Raw genomic sequence first — 12408 nt, 5'->3', positions numbered from 1 at the left:
TCTCCTCTAAATTTCTCTGATCCGACCATAAGAATTGAGGCATCCAGGAAAATGCTCGAAGAGATGGAGGAACAGACCAAGGCAATTGAAAGGGATATTAAAGCTGCTCAAGATTGGTAAAAACATTATGCTGACACCAAGAGGTCTGAAAGGATCCTTAAGGAAGGAGACAAAGTTCTTCTACGAGTGCAACCCAAATGTAGTTCTCTACTGTCACTTGGGAAATATAAGAAGCTCAGCCCAAGGTATTGTAGTCCCTATGTACAGTTATCAAGTGTCTAGGTAAAAGTGCCTATAAACTCGAGCTCCTAGCCCATATCAAAGTCCACAATGTATTTCATGTAAGTTTGTTAAAGCTTTATGTACCCAGTCTCGATCATATTCTTGATGATGAACAAGTTGTAATCAAGGAGTCCTTGAATTACAGCCTAGTAGGATCATAGATTCTAGAAAAAGGCAACTCCGTAATAGAACTCTTGTAGAACATCTAGTATAGTGGAAAGATTACCCTGAAGAGGATGCAACTTGGGAAGATGAAGCTACACTCTTAAAGGATTACCGCCAATTTATGATGAGTTGAGGACATCTCTATTTCTTTAAGGGGGGAAGGATGTAACATGCCCATCTTCATTAATAAAAAATTATCCTTGTAATAGATGAATTTATGAGTTTTTATGGTGTAAAAATGAGTGATTTTATTAAACGAGCCATTTCCACTTAGAATCTTCAAAATTTGAGTTCAAATTTTGAATACGCGCACGATTTTATCCTAATATAGGATTTATGTCCCCCCCCCTCGAGCGCTTCGACATTTTTTTTATATTGAGGCCAGCACTACAAATTTGGGGACCCCACCCAAAAATGACTGTACACACTCTTAGGAAACACCAAAATGTCACCTCGAGAGACGCACACAATAATGAGATTAGAGAAAATGATCCTAATGCGGCTCCAACCCTCCGTTGCAAGCTCCATAAGGGAATGGTGGCCAGGTTAGCTTGGTCATCATTTAAAAGGAGTTTTAAATTATTGTTTAATATTAATATCAATAAATCAAGAAAGAAGATGTAATTTTTTTCATTGAAAAATGTTAGAAGTTCTATGAAGCTATTATTTGAAATGATGTATTTTGTAATCGAGGTTAGTATTGAAATTGTTGTTTTTAAGAAAAAGAGTACAAGTATTTTATCCTGGCTTCGACACTAACTCCGTTTCCATGCTTATGTAGCCGGGTAGTATCGTTAGCAAGGCCCAAAATTGGCCCATGGTATCCCTCATACGATTGGGAGAATGAGGTTCGCCGATTGAGGTGAGTGATTGTGATACTGCCTAGTTTTTGAGGGCCCAAGCTAGTGCGGTGAATAAGCCCACTTGTAAAATTCCTCACTAGCCTCTCAAGATGTCCAGTATCTTCCCCTATAATCAAATCCCTCTTTGGATATATAAAAGATCTTGTTTCTATCTATTTTGGCTTAGAGAGAGAAAATATTCTAGAGAGAGATTATTCAGATTTTAGATATTTTTGGATGGCAAAATATCTCTTCTTATTAAAATAAATTTCCCCGAAATAGAAGTTCAAAAAGATTTTCAGAAGGTGCAAGGCATAGCATCAATTTATCATTTTAAAGATAACAAAAATTAGAAAACCATTAAAAGAATAAAGAAAAAGTAGGATTTCTAACTTACATGAATTTCTGGGAGCTTTCCTTTTGGCTTGATAGTTTGAGGGATCTACTCTTGTTTGCAACAAGAGTGGCCATAATTCTTTAGAAGAGGGAATGGTAAAAAACTAATGAATTCTTAAGAAATTCACAGTTTTTGGCTCTCTGGAGGGAGGAGTAGAGTAACAGTGCATAAAACACTATTAAGCTTCAACAAAGGGGGAGGCTTCTATTTATAGGAAAAAGTGAGCTTCGAACCAAGCAAGCTGATTCTAGAATTTTTCAGATCAGTTTGGTCAATTTTTGACCATTTTTGGGTTAGTTTAGCTTACTTTTTGGAACTAGACTTGAATTAGGAGAGAGGAGAGATGAAATATCTCAATTTTTGGGAATTTAAAACTCCACCACACATGTGAAATAGGTGCCTCCTTCATGAGGGGGAATCCCCACTCTGATGTGTCAAAAATTCATTTTTTTAGTATTTCCTTTGGTCCTTAGTCCACTCTTCATCTTATGTGAGTATTTACTCATTTTTGGGGGGATTTTCTTTATTTCTTCTATTTATATCCTCCACACATTTGGATGAATCTGATTGGCCTCTCAAAACCTTAATTTAAAATTTTCAGAAAATTTGGACCCCTAGGATAAGGCCTTTTGAACAGATTATAATTGATTTCTAATGCACCTTCTGAAAATCTTTTTGAACTTCTGTTTCGGGGGAATTTATTTTAATAAGAAGAGATATTTTTCATCCAAAAATATCTAAAATCTAAATAATCTCTCTCTAGAATATTTTCTCTCTCTAAGCCAAAATAGGTAGAAACAAGATCTTTTATATATCCGAAGAGGGATTTGATTACAGGGGAAGATACTGGACATCTTGAGAGGCTGGGGAGGAATCTTACGGGTGGGCTTGTTCACCACACTAGCCTACGCCCTCAAAACTAGGCAGCATCACAATCACTCACCTCAATCGGCGAACCTCATTCTCCCAATGGTATGAGGGATACCATGGGCCAATTTTGGGCCTTGCAAAGGACACTACCCGGCTACACAAGCATGGAAACAGAGTTAGTGTCGAAGCCAAGATAAAATACTTGTACTCTTTTTCTTAAAAATAGCAATTTCAATACTAACCATCGATTACAAAATACATGATTTCAAATAATAGCTTGATAGTTTTTCTAACATTTTTCAATGAAAAAAATCACATCTTCTTTCTTGATTTATTGATATTAATATTAAACAATAATTTAAAACTCCTTTTAAATGATGACCAAGCTAACCTGGCCATCGTTCCCTTATGGAGCAATGGGAGGGTTGGAGCCGGCATTAGGAGTATTTTCTCTAATCTCATTGTTGTATGCGTCTCCCGAGGTGATATTTTGGTGTTTACTGATATGGGGCCGTCTTGATCACCTCCTCGTAGTGCTCGATGCTATGATCGCAGTGCTTCAGTCGGATCTTGATTTCGAGATCATTTGCTCACTCTATGAGTAAAAAAACCGTAGCATGTGAACCTCCTCTAAGCTGAAAAACCTCTTATTAAAGTCTATGCAAATGGGGGCGGGGGGGAATTGTGAGATGTCCTACAGGGCAAAAACGTTTTGCTTCAAGAGGGTGAGGGCTGTAAGTCCCTTCACACATGGGAGGGGGGGAGGTGGAGAAGAGTTAAGGACACCCTCTCCTCACAAGGGTGGGGTGACTATGAAAAAGGGCTTGTCTGAGAGATGGCTGATTAGGGAGTGCTGAGAGGAGGACTGTAAGGCATGGCTACAGGTACAGTCTCGCACAGAGTGGTGGTATATGGGCTGGTTGTACAGCCTCGTGTTGGGTGCAGCCTAGGAGTGTACTCTACTACGCGATGAGCTGTTGGCCATGAAGTGCACAAGGGTTTATATAGGTGTAGGGTATGGTTGCGTGTAGTACTGAGCAAAGTACGGGTGAAGGGATAGTGTACCATCAAAGTGCACCGGTCAACTGGTCTGCATGAGCCTGGGGAAAGGTCCGCTGGTGGTGCACAGGCAAAGGTGTGGTATGCATGTACCCTTTTGATCAGAGGCAACATGGACGTCCACATGGCGATACGTGTGGACCATACAATGGGTGGTCGGCCTTTGGTCCTTACGTGGCCATTGAATGGGCACCCTAGTGAGTGTGTACAGTCCTTTTTGGGGTGGGGTCCCCAAATTTGGAGTGCCTCAATCCACTTTTCCACTACTTCACCTCACTGCTCCCCTTCACCCTTGAAGGGACCAGGCTTGTGCAGGGCTTTTCAAACACCCGGATCTAACTCTTCGTCATCCGGTTAGAGGATTCGATTGCCTTGCACGGGCCGCATGCCTCATGACTGATAAAACGAGATTTTCATGAACTTAACTTTGATAACAGATTTATGATTATTTAATTTTTACGATTTATTCTTTAAATAGATAATTATTTCATCATAGATCATGAAACAAGATTTACTCTGATAATTTTAGTAACCATATTCATAATCACGAAAATAATTTGGAATTTTTTTGTAAAACATTGTTTATTATCAAAAGTTTTTGATATATACATAGAGCATCACGGCTCCCAAAATCACTGCCTCAATCGCGTACGCATAAAGAAGCAAACTGCGAAGGAGACATGCCATGGTACACACGATTCATTACAGAAAGAGGTGTTGTAATTCTACTTCTAAGGATAAAGCGGCTAAGAAGCCTAAAAACTCGGCATGAAATTCTGAAGTTCTTGGGTGAATAATCAAAGAGTTGTACATGCTGAACAAGCCCTAGCCTTATCAGAATCATGGCTAAGGAAATATTTTGCCTTAGCCTCTGACGCTGGTTGGTACTGACATTAATACATCGTCCCTCCACAGAACCACATATACCGATGTCACTCAAGAGGATCATGAAAGTAAAGACTCTATTCAACATAAATTTAAAGCGAAAACATTATTTCCAAGATTTACTTTAAAATTTTAAGCAATTTCTGATGCTGTTATGTAAATTTACAACAGCGCTCTGATACCAACTGTGAGATCGCACTGCCCCCTCCACACACCGGGGATTCTCGATTGCTATCAGCGGAAGCAGCTCCCTCTTGCGCGGGGCAGGGTTTCCCACTCGGGGCCTCGCCCTCGAATGTCCGGGCATGAGACTAAGCTGGTGGTTATTCCGAAAACCAAAACCGGGAAAATTTTCCATGCCTGGAAAACGGGGACGATTCCACCATTTTGAATTTCTTAACAAATTTTTCTAATGAGGTCAAGATACTGAACTAACCTTCATCTGAATAAACCAGATAGAACGGAAACTATTACATACTTAACTTGAAGGAATCAACGCTTTTTTCCTAATTGAATCAGGCAGAGACGTTGATCTATTCATTTGAGAAGTCTTTAGGTTATTATTTAACTATTCGAGTTCTAAGCGTATTCCTTTTGATCAATTTTATTATTAAAACTCTACTGATTTCAATTTTAACTATTCGAGTTCTAAGCGTATTCCTATTGATCAATTTTATTATTAAAACTCTACTGATTTCAGCCTATCCGGCCCATGGGTTAGCCACTGCCCAACCACTGGAATGGGTAGAACCAGACAAGTACTCACCCACCCATAATTGAATGCCTTTCTTAACTTTTGCTTTAGAATACAGATACGCACACACTCCTCTTTAAACTTTAATTTATAAAACAATCCATTGACAAACAATTATTGGTTACAGATGTCATAACTCAAAATTTCCATTCAATCCTTGTTTCTCACAAAACAGTATCACTCTAGACTCTCCGTTGAGACCAGCAGGTCAGCAACGATATCCAGTAAACAGATTACAATAATTTTCTCGTCTTCATACATATATATATCTTCCACGACATACGCATGGGTGTCCTAAGCACCACGAGCCTGTGCATCGCCTGGTCAGAATCCTCCAAGATCCTCCTTAGGTGTCCTGGCACTTCACTCAAGGAGGGACTGCTTCGTTGGCCCTCACCCATCGTACTCGAAGCACACCATTTTACACCATACTCAGGCTGGTCAAGACCTGGGCAGGTTTTTGCCACGTGAGCCGTCCTTTGAACAGCTAGCTGTTGCAACCGAACTTCCTTAGAAAAACACATATACCAAATGCTCCCTCCAGCATTCTGGCGTAAGACAGTCCTTTAAGAAAACAGGGTTTCTATGCAAGTTTTCAGTTTTGATTTTCTTTTGATGAATACAATGAGTATATCTTAATTCCGTATCCCAAGACTTCTAGATCACAGGTCTGGATTCCCAAGCAGAATTCCTCGAATTCAGAATTCTTGATCCTCAGATTTAATTTCAGATTTGGTGGATGATTTGATTGAATTTTCCTAAACTGGTCACATCGTCTTTTCTTGAAACTGACGAAGGAGATTGAGTCGTGGTAATAGTCTGATTCAGGGTTTGAGTCTGGAAAGGTTCTCCCTGAACTATCTTTCTCGAAGGGTAATATTTCAATTACTACTTTACTAAATTTCATTCATTGAGTATTTTGCTTAACTGAATTCAAAACTAGTCACGAATTCCTATGAGGAATAAATTAATCAATTATCTAAAATTCTGACTTCGATAGTTTTTCTGAATTTTCTCATTACCATCCTAGAGAATATGAAATGGTATAATTTTCCTTCACTAAGTATTTACTTATTCATTTTCCAATATTCATGGGATTTAAACATAGGATTAAAGAGAACTCTTATTTTGATATAAAAATTCTGTATGCATCTATTTATGCATACAAAAAGGATAAAGAAAGGCTGAATTTAAGAGTGAAGAGAGGGGGAAAGCCTTTCCAACAAGGCATAGCATCAATTTATCATTTTAAAGATAACAAAAATTAGAAAACCATTAAAAGAATAAAGAAAAAGTAGGAATTCTAACTTACATGAATTTCTGGGAGCTTTCCTTTGGCTTGATGGTTTGAGGGATCTACTCTTGTTTGCAACAAGAGTGGCCACCAATTCTTTAGAAGAGGGAATGGTCAAAAACTAATGAATTATTAATAAATTCACAGTTTTTAGCTCTGGGAGGAGTAGAGTAACAGTGCATAAAACACTATTAAGCTTCAACAAAGGGAGAGGCTTCTATTTATAGGAAAAAATGAGCTTCTAACCAAGCAAACTGGTTCTAGAATTTTCCAGATCAGTTTGGTCAATTTTTGACCATTTTTGGGTCAGTTTAGCTTACTTTTTGGAACTAGACTTGAATTAGGAGAGAGGAGAGAGAAATATCTCAATTTTTGGGAATTTAAAACTCTACCACACATGTGAAATAGGCGCCTCCTTCATGAGGGGGAATCCCCACTCTGAGGTGTCAAAAATTCATTTTTTTAGTATTTCCTTTGGTCCTTAGTCCACTCTTCATCTTATGTGAGTATTTACTCATTTTTGGGAGGATTTTCTTTATTTCTTCTATTTATCTCCTCCACACATTTGGATGAATCTGATTGGCCCCTCAAAACCTTAATTTAAAATTTTTAGAAAATCTGGACTCCTAGGATAAGGCCTTTTGAACAGATTATAATTGATTATCGAGGGCTAAATCAAGTCACTGTCAAGAATAAGTATCCTATCCCTCGCATCGACGAACTTCTTGACAGGCTTCATGGGGCCAAAGTCTTCTCAAAAATAGATTTGAGGTCTGGTTACTATCAGATCAAAGTCAAGGAATCAGATATATCCAAGACAGCCTTCAATACCCGTTATGGCCACTATGAGTTTACTCTTATGTCATTCGGGTTAGCCAATGCTCCTGCAACCTTCAACCGCCTAATGCAAGATATATTGCGTCCTTACTTGGATGTCATTCAAGTTAACCAATGCTCCTGCAACCTTCAACCACCTAATGCAAGATATATTGCGTCCTTACTTGGATGTCATTCGGGTTAACCAATGCTCCTGCAACCTTCAACCTTCAACCGCCTAATGCAAGATATATTCCGTCCTTACTTGGATGAATTTGTACTTGTTTTCTTTGATGACATCTGAATCTACTCCAAATCAATGGAAGAGCATGAGGAGCATGTGTGTAGAGTTCTACAATTGTTGCGCAGACACAAACTCTATGCCAAGAAGAGCAAATGTACCTTCTTTACTCATCAAATTGAGTATCTTGGATTCATCGTCTCCAAAGATGGCATTAGATGGAGGAACAAACCAAGACAATCCAAAAGGATATTAAAGCTGCCCAAGATCGACAAAAGCATTATGCTGACACCAAGAGGTCTGAAAGGATCTTCAAGGAAGGAGACAGAGTTCCTCTACGAGTGCGACCCAAACGAAGTTCTCTATCACTTGGGAAATATAAGAAGCTCAGCCCTAGGTATTGTGGTCCCTGTACAGTTATCAAGTGTCTAGGTAAAAGTGCATATAAACTCCAACTTCCAGCCCATATCAAAGTCCACAATGTATTTCATGTAAGTTTGTTAAAACCATATGTACCCAGTCTCGATCATATTCTTGATGTAAGATTCCTCCCCCACCCCCTTTTTGATGTCTAATATCTTTCCCTGTAATCAATCCCTCTTCAGAAATATAAAGACCTTGTTTCTAGCTATTTTAACCTAGAGAGAGAAAATATTCTAGAGAGAGAATATTCAAATTTTGAATATTTTTGGATAGAAAAATATCTCTTATAATTAAGATGAATTCCCCTGAAACAGAAATTCAAAAAGAATTTTCCAATGTGCAATTGGAATTAATTGGAAATGTGTATAAAGGACCTTAGCCTAAGGGTCTAGATTTTCAAAAAAATTTGGATTATGGTCCAATTAAGGTTCCTATGGGCCAATAGCATCAATCCATGTGTAGAGAGGAGATAAATCCAATTTGTAAAAGAAGATACCCAAAAATGAGTAAATGCTCACATAAGATGAAGAGTTGAAAATGTACAAGGTTTATTAGTAAAAAACTATGAGCAATATTAAAATGATTCCATTATGACACATATGTAAGGAAGGGGAGTTCTTTAAAGGAGGTGCATATTTCACATAAGATGAAGAGTTGAAAATGTACAAGGTTTATTAGTAAAAAACTATGAACAATATTAAAATGATTCCATTATGACACATATGTAAGGAAGGGGAATTCTTTAAAGGAGGTGCATATTTCACATAAGATGAAGAGTTGAAAATGTACAAGGTTTATTAGTAAAAAAAAACTATGAGCAATATTAAAATGATTCCATTATGACACATATGTAAGGAAGGGGAGTTCTTTAAAGGAGGTGCATATTTCACATGCTTGAATGAGTTTTAAACTCATAAAAATTGAGATATTTCATCTCTCCTCTCTCCTCATTCAAGTCTAATTCCAAAAAGTTAGCTTAACTGACCTAAAAATGGTCAAATATTGACCAAACTGATTTAGAAAATTCTAGAATCAGTTTGTTTGGTTAGGAGCTCAATTTTTCCTATAAATAGAAGCCTCCCCCTTGTTGAAAAATATATAGTGTTTATGCATCGTTACTCTACTCCACCTAAGCCAAGAACTGTGAATTCATTTAATAATTCACTAGTTTTTGGAGCTTCCCTCTTTCTTCAATCCCCATTAGTGGCTCCATCAACATACTTAACCAATTGATTGGTTGGGGGCCTCTACCGTGAACAAAGAATCAAGCAAGTTGTAAGGTAATTAGTGAATATTGATCTTTCTATAATTTCTCAATGTTTCTCTCTTCTCAACCCCTCTCAAGCTTGAGAAGTTTAATTGGTATGGTTTTTTTTTAAATGCTATTGAAGTTTGAATAGTAGTGAAGAGTTACATAATTTAATAAATGCTATTGAAGTTAATTTTCATTTATGTTTAAATTCTAATGATTTTTATGTAAATTCTCTCTCTCACTCAAGAAATGGTCATACTCATGACCCGTTCTCAATCCAAATCAAGCTTTTCATAAAGCTTTTCCTTAACCCAAGATTAAGCTATGCTTGAGGTCAAATTACTGGCTTTTTTCTATGCTTTTAGTTTATGTATATTGATGATTCAATCCATTATGGATTAATAATCCAATTAGAGATCATTTTAATTATTTCCTTAATGATAAGCATTATCCCTTAGAAAAATTGAGATTTATCAGTCATAGCAGCGGAGCTATGGCAAAACTTTTATAAAAATTATGCATAAAATAATTTCATTCAAAGCATAAAAAGAGGACTTCCTACCATATTCTAGGAATTATCATCCTAGATTAATTGAAAGAATTTCATTACAATCATGGAGAAATTGAATTTTTATATTATGCATAAAGGATAAGTTTTTATATCAAAAGTGTTATTTTTACCATTTTTATTTCATGCATAGAAGTATGCATAATGGATAAATTTTTATATCAAAAGTGTTATTTTTACCATTTTTATTTCATGCATAGAAGTATGCATAGTGGATAAAATTTTTTTATATCAAAAGTGTTACTTTTATCATTTTTAATTTTCATGCATAGAAGTATGCATAAAAGAAAATTTTTATATCAAAAGTGTTACTTTTATCATTTTTAATTTTCATGCATAGAAGTATGCATAAAAGAAAATTTTTATATCAAAAGTGTTACTTTTATCATTTTTAATTTTCATGCATAGAAGTATGCATACAAGAAAATTTTTAAATCAAAAGTGTTACTTTTATCATTTTTAATTTTCATGCATAGAAGTATGCATAAAAGAAAATTTTTTATATCAAAAGTGTTACTTTTATCATTTTTAATTTTCATGCATAGAAGTATGCATAAAAGAAAAAAATTTATTATCAAAAGTGTTACTTTTATCATTTTTAATTTTCATTCATAAAAGTATGCATAAAAGAAAATTTTTATATCAAAAGTGTTACTTTTATCATTTTTAATTTTCATGCATAGAAGTATGCATAAAAGAAAAAAAATTTATATCAAAAGTGTTACTTTTATCATTTTTAATTTTCATGCATAAAAGTATGCATAAAAGAAAATTTTTATATCAAAAGTGTTACTTTTATCATTTTTAATTTTCATGCATAGAAGTATGCATAAAGGAAAATTTTTTATATCAACAGTGTTACTTTTATCATTTTTAATTTTCATGCATAGAAGTATGCATAAAGGAAAAATTTTTATATCAAAAGTGTTACTTTTATCATATTGGATTTCATGCATATAGGTATGCATAAAAGATATTCTTTTTATACTAAAAGTGTGATTTTCCTCATAAATGGATTTTATGCTTAACTTAGATGCATAAGAGAAATTCTTTTATTCTAAAAGTATAATTCCCTACCAAATTGAAATAATGCATAAGAAGATGCATAAAAGATTGATTTTAATTTCGAAAGTGTTAGTCTCCTTAAATGGAATTTATGTATAAATAAATGTGTAGAGAAATCTTATATCAAATATAAGAATTCTCTTTTTTTTAAAAAAAGATATGAGATGTGATAAGATTTGATAAGATGCGTATGGAAAGTGATAGGATGTGATAAGAGGTGTATGAGATGTAAAAAGATGTGATAAGATGTGTATGAGAGGTGATAAGATTTGATAAGATGCGTATGGAAAGTGATAGGATGTGATAAGAGGTGTATGAGATGTAAAAAGATGTGATAAGATGTGTATGAGATGATAAGAATTGATAAGATGTGTATGTAAAAAGATGTGATAAGATGTGTATGAGATGTGATAAGAATTGATAAGATGCGTATGGAAAATGATAGGATGTGATAAGAGGTGTATGAGATGTGATAAGAATTGATAAGATGCGTATGGAAAGTGATAGGATGTGATAAGAGGTGTATGAGATGTAAAAAGATGTGATAAGATGTGTATGAGATGTGATAAGATTTGATAAGATGCGTATGGAAAGTGATAGGATGTGATAAGAGGTGTATGAGATGTAAAAAGATGTGATAAGATGTGTATGAGATGCGATAGAATGTGTTAAGATGAGTTAGGATGTGTTAAGATGTATATGGGATGTGTTAGGACGAGAATGGATGTAATATGGTTGTATGAATGTGATGTGGATGTATACATGTAGATGTATATGTATGAATGTGAATGTTGATGTGGATGTGGATGTATGGATGTAGATACGGATGTGTATGTATGTATGTGGATGTGTATGTATGAATGAGGATGTAAAAATGGACGTATGTATATAGATGTGGATGTATGGATGTATGTATGTAGATGTGGATGTATGGATGTGATTGTGAATGAAGAGGTGGATGTGAATGTATGGATGTAGATACAAATGTGGATGTATGTATGTAGATGTGGATGTATGGATGTGATTGTGAATGAAGAGGTGGATGTGAATGTATGGATGTAGATACGGATGTGGATGTATGTATGTGAATGTGGATGTATGAATGAGGATATGAAAATGGATGTATGCATGTGAATGTGGATGTATGAATATGAATGTGGATGTGTGGATGTGGAAATGGAGGTATGGATGTATGAATGTAGATGTGGATGTATGCATGTAGATGCGTATGCATGAATGTGAAATTGGATGTATGGTGTGGACATACGAACATGGATATGTATGTAGAATAATGAATATGAAGATGTATGTGAGATAATGTAGTCTATATGAGTGAATGGATGAGAATGAGTACACACTGAATGGAATGTGGAATAAGTAATGTGGTCCGAGAGTGGATAATATGGAAAGACAAGAGTTCGATTTAGAAACTGTATTTTGTGACTGTTTGTAAATGACTGTTTTATGTCATGAATACTGGGGAAGCATTTTGACC

The sequence above is a fragment of the Cibotium barometz genome, chromosome 3 (assembly GCF_041138505.1).
Source record: "Cibotium barometz isolate CiBa-2024 chromosome 3, ASM4113850v1, whole genome shotgun sequence".
NCBI lineage: Eukaryota > Viridiplantae > Streptophyta > Polypodiopsida > Cyatheales > Cibotiaceae > Cibotium > Cibotium barometz.
Note: the sequence above shows the minus strand (reverse complement) of the source record.